This window comes from Zerene cesonia, chromosome 5, assembly GCF_012273895.1.
Source record: "Zerene cesonia ecotype Mississippi chromosome 5, Zerene_cesonia_1.1, whole genome shotgun sequence".
Classification (NCBI taxonomy): Eukaryota; Metazoa; Arthropoda; class Insecta; order Lepidoptera; family Pieridae; genus Zerene; species Zerene cesonia.
Window position 1 is genome coordinate 7,982,773 of NC_052106.1, and position 7,060 is coordinate 7,989,832.

The following is a 7,060-nucleotide window of genomic DNA, read 5'->3' on the forward strand; positions in this document are numbered from 1 at the left end:
TCTTATGTAAAAATCTTTACTTAAAAACTCCACCAATTGCGTGATTCACAGCTGCTCTACACTCAACTATAACGTGATATGAAAAATACATCAAGCTTGCGGTATTGCAAAAGCTCGAGGAAAACTTTTTGTTTATAACCTGAAAATATTAAAGGCACTTTCAAAGCGCAATTGCCATCGTAAGACTTTAAGAATAACTAGGTATAACTCTCCTCAACTCTAGATTATTGCTAACCGTAGCATTAACCTTGTTTTCAATACTTCATTGTTTTCCCGTCAAAAGCTTTGACACAAATTGTATAAACAATTCATATCCAACCACAAACACACACAACAGCCTCAATTAAAACACAAATGCATTGTCGACCTCAAGAGCAACAGGGACAGAAACATTAACATTTTCAAACTTCGAACGCACCTTTCGGTTACATCACACGGGATTATAGGCTTTATTTTTAATAGGGAAAGCCCTAGAGTGGAAAGTGGGGTGTTTCAGTTCATTACAAAATGAAATGTGCTTAGGTATCGGTATAGTTAAATAGCGCATGCGCTAAACGTACCCCATACGTCAGTGACGCGTTAGCCGCCAAGGGAGGCGCACGCGGTCTGCCGCTAGCCGGGCGCCGGCCCCAAATTCAAATATGTAATAGTGACCGTTAAAACTACGGGCTTAAAACTTAGTTGCGTACAAATAATCGAGTATAATAGAGAGTTGTACTGATCGCTATAGTATGTGAATCGATATTTTTTCTGAATTTTTAAATATTGCAGTGCGGCAGTGGCGTGTTTCCGAACAAATGCGAGTGAAAACTGCTACCCTTTAATTTTGATACAGGTTTGTAAATTAAATGGCCGAGTTGCGTGTGTCTTTAGCTAGTTAAACTAAAGGTTTATGAAACCCATAGATATTTATCAGTTTTGATGTAATACGACCGCAATGTTTTAGGCTTTGTAACATTTTATTCGAACGAAAGTTATTACATTTTAATTGCGTAGCCTTGACATAGTTTTTAATACGTTTGATAATAACTTCAACCAGCCTATTATTGTAATCATTCCTTTTAAGAATTATTTAAATGGTAACGTATTTGAATATAATATATTAATTACTTGATATTATAAAGCAAATAAAATATGGTTATTTCACTCATATGACAGCGTTTAAATCATATTGCAATATTTTATTAAAAATATTTAAAATTTTAATAGTTTCGATAATTTTAATACTGTATAATATATTTTAAATTTTAATACTGTATGTATAATCTGTGGAATGTATTATTTAAGACAAAAAATACCTTATAAAGAGCTCCTTCATATAAACATGAAGCTTACACTTTTAGCTATATTGATAAAAAAAGCGAAATAAGTTTCTTTGTTAAATTTAATTTTTAGTTTTATAGCATTGAAATGCTTTATAAATGAGAAATTTGCTACGGTTAGGCAAGAAACGCAGGTTCGAATCCTGCCTCGTGATCAATTTTTTTCTATTCTTTCAAAATTTCTCAAGTTTCTTTGTTTTTACTTTGAAGTATTCCAAAATAAAAATACACATTTATAGAAAAAGATAGGAATAAAAGACGACGTTATTTCTCTAATTTATTTCAAATAATAATTTTCTAGATACATATAACATAACAATCGTTTCATTATTCTTCAATATAATTGGTACATAAACATCAAAGAAACCATCAAACGTATGATTGATGTATTTTGATCTATTTTTGTCTAACATTTCGATATATTTCAATACTTTAACTTGTTTTTTAGTGCCAAAAAAACTACATTGCTTTTCAATAAATAATAATTAGTTAATCTATGTAAAAACGCAAAATATAATTATGAAAGAAGAATCCTGTTATCCGGACACTTATCTTTTAAACATTTATTAAAAGTGTTATATTCATATAAAATACTGTATCCAAAATACCTTCATTTAATTATAGCGTCCGTGATATTATTGGAATGCAATCAGGATGTATAAAGTAAATTATAAACTAATATTATAATTTGTAGTCTAATCTAAAACAGAACGCTTGTTCGTACGAAATATGAAAATAACAATACTACTTGAAATAGAAACGATTCTTGAAACTGTTAAGTAAAGATATAATTATTCAATCTGGAAGACGTTCGAGTACATGTCAATTGTCAAAGCCTTCATCAAATTGTCAAAGTTATGAAGAACGCCGAAAACCCCTAAAGTTTTATATTGATACACTTGTATTTTTTTATGTGATATAGCAGACAAGCGAGCAGACGGGTCACCTGATGTTAAGTGCTCCACGTCGCCCAGTTGCACCCACAATACCAGGGGTAATAATAAGTATTCTAATGTAAATATGTAGTTGTATATAGTATTAGTTGTGGCTAATGGAAAAAAAAATTTGATTCTATGGAAGAATAAGAGGATGGAACGTTTTTTAAAAAATTTGAAGAATGTAAGATAATACGTAGAAAACCTAACGGAACGAGTATCAAGACTGTTTGCTTAGGAAGTTTAAACGTGTGTCGGGTTATAAGCAAGTTTCACATAAATGTATGAATGTACCCTAAATAGCCAATTAAATTGGGAAATTCATGAATATTTAAGCTATAAAACGCATTTTTTCCTATTAGACATTCTCTGAAAAAGCTAATATTCAAAACCCAATTTCCGAATCGAAGGCTTCAAACCTACTAAGCATAATATGGTAATAGCAATAGTATCGAGATTTAATTAATGTTAACAATATAGTTTTTAACATGTTAAATATAAAAATCTGTTTATTAATATAGTACTGCATCCTACCAACTTTTTTCATGATTCAACTATAGAATACCAATCAAACTCAAACTCAAACATTTATTCATTCAACTAGACTTCTTATAGAAGCACTTTTGAGTCGTCATAATATTACACAGTTATAACATTGACCACTGGTTCGGAAGGCAGTTTCTACAGAGAAGAGGCAAGAAACTCTGTAATTGCTCTTTAAAACGATATGAATTTTACATTTGAATTCTACATAATATGTAACATGTACATAACAACCACATCTACAACACAGCTAATATTATCACCAGATCATTATACTAATTAGGAGTGACCGTCAAGGAAAATACATTACCTATTATATAATCTTATTTCGATGTCAACTATTTTAGTTTCCTCGTCATCTTGTCCACTTTCTCTCTTCTAATATGTACTGGATAAGAAGTATTTGATGTAGAATTTATTAGCTTAATCACGTGTCATCACTGGTATACATTCTATATTCAGATAACGAGTAACATCTGTGCTAGTCTAGGATGATCTATATTTGATCCAAAAATTATACAGATTCGGCTGTTTTTCCATTCAAATTAATGATATGAATGACATCGCAGTGCGATGTTATTGCTATTTTATGTTCTTCTCTTAAGATTTAACAAAAAAGATGACGTAGCACTCCAAAACAGATGAAAAGGATTAACTAAATAGCATTTACCCATTCATTTAAATTCAAAAATTAACAGAATATTCACAAAGACATTACGAAAGAGCAGGATGACTTTTATTTTAAAAGAGCAGCATGCGACTGTTATTTGGTTCCGCGACTAAACCTATTTCATTTTCATTTTCCTTAATGCTAAAAGGAATCTGATACAGAATCCAACGTTTCAGTATTTTGAAGTTTTTTATAAATGTAATCAGAATTCTTAGGAAGTTTTTTGCATTTTTGAATGAAAACAAAATTGAAATTTTGCATAGCATGTATCCAATAATTAAAGAAACAAACCAAATAAGCTTCTCTAACGTCTAGAATTAAATTAATCTTGCTATAAAAAAGCTTTGCCGTGGGCAAAGTTATCTGTAACTTTTATCACAACCTTTTTAAGACAAATCGTCTCAATATATTCCCAGAACTATCTCTAAGAGATATTCAAAGAAGAATGATATGTGTTATTTATATACGGAACATTTTTCCATGAATATAGGACACAGTCTAACGTCCTGTATAATGTAGTTTCCACTTTGTTACATTTAAATTACACATCTTGTACATCTGAGTTGCATCCTGGAGGCCTAGAAGAAATGGATTTTAATTCAATACTGAGACAATCCGTCTAAGTGTCTGCAAATTCTTATTCTTGCTCTGGTAATATGTTTAAAACAATCTTAAGCAAAATGGAATAAAAATGATTAAGTACTTAGAAGAATTATTTCAGAAAGTTGAAGCTATCTTTAGTTTTTCAAAATTTCAAAATTTCAGGCCCAGCATGCTTAAAAAAAACGAATTATATTTTATTCTTGAACTAAAATACATTTTAAATAAACTGTTGGAATAATATCAACGGAACAGCTGAACTTATGGATTAAGGGCAGACAACTAGAGGCATTTGTTTTTCACAAGTTCAAAAATTTCAGGCCAAGTATGATCCATCGTTACACAAATAAAACGACTAATTAGCAACTTGTTCACAATCTCAACAGCCTGTCGACGACAGGTGATCAATCACATCTTGAGCGATAATTACGTTGTATTGGCGCCTTTTGAATATTTTTCGAGGGATTGTGACGATTCATTGTCCCCGCTCTATTGTGTCAGCTTTATCTGTTTTTGAGTCGTTAAAATAGTTCCCAGTAATATTATTGACTGAATGACTGCTTTTTGCAGGCTTAACGAATGTTTGTTTCTTAATGGAGTATGTATTTTATAATTTATAGACCTGCACACAAAATAAATGTACATTTTTAGCTTTTTTATTTGATTTTTCTATTCTTCTATTCATGTTACAGTACTATTAAAGAGAAAATCTTGTGTCACGCGATACATGAACAAATTAAAAATTTAATATTAACTGAACACCATTCATATTTAGTTCATAGAAACTGACAAACTAGAGTAATCTACAAGTTTCATTATTCACGTAAACAAATACAGACTGAAAAAGTTTCAAGCATACCAAAATGTTCATTAAAACCCAAAATTCTGTACAACCCACAGCAGACTTTAAAAACAGCTTTGCTCATTCGAGCAAATGAGCATATTGAAGGCTGATAAATAAATCATTCGCTCTTATATGATCAGTAAACAAGACAATCCATCAAATTTATGGACCCGCTGTTTTCTTAAGTGTTTTGGCACCAATTCCACGTAAAATTTTAGAGTTTTGGTGCAGATCTATTTTTCAATATTTTCAGTTTCCCGACATTAACTGAGAGTTGCCAAATGTTTCAAGATTTAGGTTGTACGAGCGACGAACAAAAATCTACAATGTTAGTGTAGAATTGTTATTCTTAATTACGGTATGCAATAAAGCCTTCCATTTAATACAACTCAACATATCAAATCTTTTCAAAACAAGATGAACATATAATGGTGCGTACCCTACCTCGTTTGAAATGCATCCTCATTACATTCACACAAGTGGTGACTACACACTGCTGACCCTCGACACACTTGAAGTGGCTCGTGTGGATAGCTCAGGAACTACTGGACGGAGTCATTAAAGATGCTGGTTAGGGTTGTCACTTAATTATTTATTCCGTGTTGATTCTAATTTGTAATTATCAGTTTAAGTATTTACGCATTTGCATGAAGTTTAAAATGTTACTTTTAATCATAAGCAAAATTAATAAAGACATAACATTTAATTTGCCTTTCAATTTGAATAATTACAGAGAATGAAGCCCGCGAGTCAAAGACACTTGCATGACTAAAAAGGTATATTTTAATTATGTATACAAACTAGATTTTGCCCGCGGCTTCGCGCGCGTTAATTCGCAGGAAATTAATAGGTGTTATTTTACATATAAACCTTCCTGTGGAATCACTCTATCTATTAAAAAAAACCATCAGAATCCGGACCGGGGCACAGGGACAGAGAAAGTGACTTTGTTTTATACTATGTAGTGATATTTTATATCTGGTTTTAATGTATCAGGAATAATTACTACAAAAGGAATGCTCACTAACATATTTATTCTATACAATAAAGAACTAGACTAAGAAAAACTATCCTTCTTAGTTGAATCCAAATAAAAATATAAAACCAATGGACTAGCTGATGACAGCCCTAGCGCTCTCGTATTGAAGATTCAGGCCGTCTAGAAAAGATTATGTCGTATGAATATTCTGAGATATTAAAGTAGGCTAAAGTATGAAAGTCAGAACTGTCATTTACTTATACGTACTTGAAGTTTTTTTTTTCCTCGTAATGAAAGTGTTGAGTTTTCAAGAACACTAAAAAGTGAAGTCCCGTGTCCGCTAGTGGGATATGGGACAAATGATGTACATCTGTTTCACTGAACGATTTTATTTACGGACAAGTACGGATCAGCCAAGGATAAGGATGTGATTAAAATATATAACGGATGAAGCGTGACACGTGTTAACTGATGAAGGTGCACGTGGCTGTCTTTAAGACGAGTGTCGCCAGCATCGCTGACGTCCCGACTTCGTTGAGCATTGCTTCGCCGATACTGAGTGATGTAGTAGAAAGTAAAACACTTGTGAATAATTATTTCGATTTATTTCGTTCTTCAAGAGCTCCGCTCGCTACGACAGCTCGAGTCGAAGTGTTTTTGAACCGGCGCGCGCTCGGCTTTTTATAACAAAACTGGACGTATTATTTGTTTGAATAAAAACATCAATTCTCGCAACTTACTAAAATTTATAAACAAAACGCTTTAAGAAATTTAAGATGATTACAAAAAGTAAATCAGTTAGTTTTTTTTTTTTAAAGTTACCGACAAATATTAAAGAATAATTATAATCTGTGTTTTTAATTTGAGAACAAACATTCCTAAACATTATTTTGAACCTAATTGCAATCAATGAATCAGATTTGTTTTAGAAGATGCGTGACTATGTTGTTTGAAGTGCGGTTGCACGCCGACACGGCCATTCTGACAGGCGGCGCGTGCTCTGCGCCTGCATGCGTTGTGATGTTCGATATCTGAAAGCAATTTCTTCCTCTGAGCTTGGTATCTGTAAGCAACTCACTTTGCTTATTCTGAACGGGTTATTGTTGTAAGGACAGTACATAAAGACATCTCTTATGTACTGATTTATTTATTTAGAATTTCTGGTGT

The 7,060-nt window shown here is 32.1% G+C and overlaps 1 protein-coding gene across 4 annotated transcripts in view; it reads left to right on the plus strand.

Moving 5' to 3' along the window:
• Positions 1–584: 584 nt before the first annotated feature.
• The window catches only part of LOC119840270 (potassium voltage-gated channel protein Shaw-like), a 62,635-nt gene continuing 56,159 nt past the window's right edge, over positions 585–7,060 (plus strand). For all 4 annotated transcript variants that reach the window (XR_005288306.1, XM_038366795.1, XM_038366797.1 and 1 more), the window contains exon 1: positions 585–835. The gene's annotated coding sequence lies outside the window, so the exon portion shown is untranslated. The remainder of the gene's footprint in view (positions 836–7,060) is intronic.